Below are 236 nucleotides of genomic sequence, written 5' to 3'. Positions count from 1 at the left end.
GAGAGAGAGAGAGAGAGAGAGAGTATATATATATATTCAAACCGTTCGATATGCGTTCCACGGTTTGGTATACAACATTTTTCACAATACGCATTTATTTATTCAGTAGCACTGTTAGCTGCCTTTAGCCTGTGTCTTTGAATTCATCTCTTTAACTCACCGGCTGCTCTCACTAGATCACGGGCGGGTCTCCAACCACCGAGCTGCGAGCTAAAACCGGCCGGCGCTAGGACCTG

This window comes from Oryzias melastigma, linkage group LG15 (genome assembly GCF_002922805.2).
Source record: "Oryzias melastigma strain HK-1 linkage group LG15, ASM292280v2, whole genome shotgun sequence".
In the NCBI taxonomy this organism is placed as follows: Eukaryota; Metazoa; Chordata; class Actinopteri; order Beloniformes; family Adrianichthyidae; genus Oryzias; species Oryzias melastigma.
The sequence above is the reverse complement of the archived record's forward strand: the minus strand, read 5'-3'. Positions refer to the sequence as shown.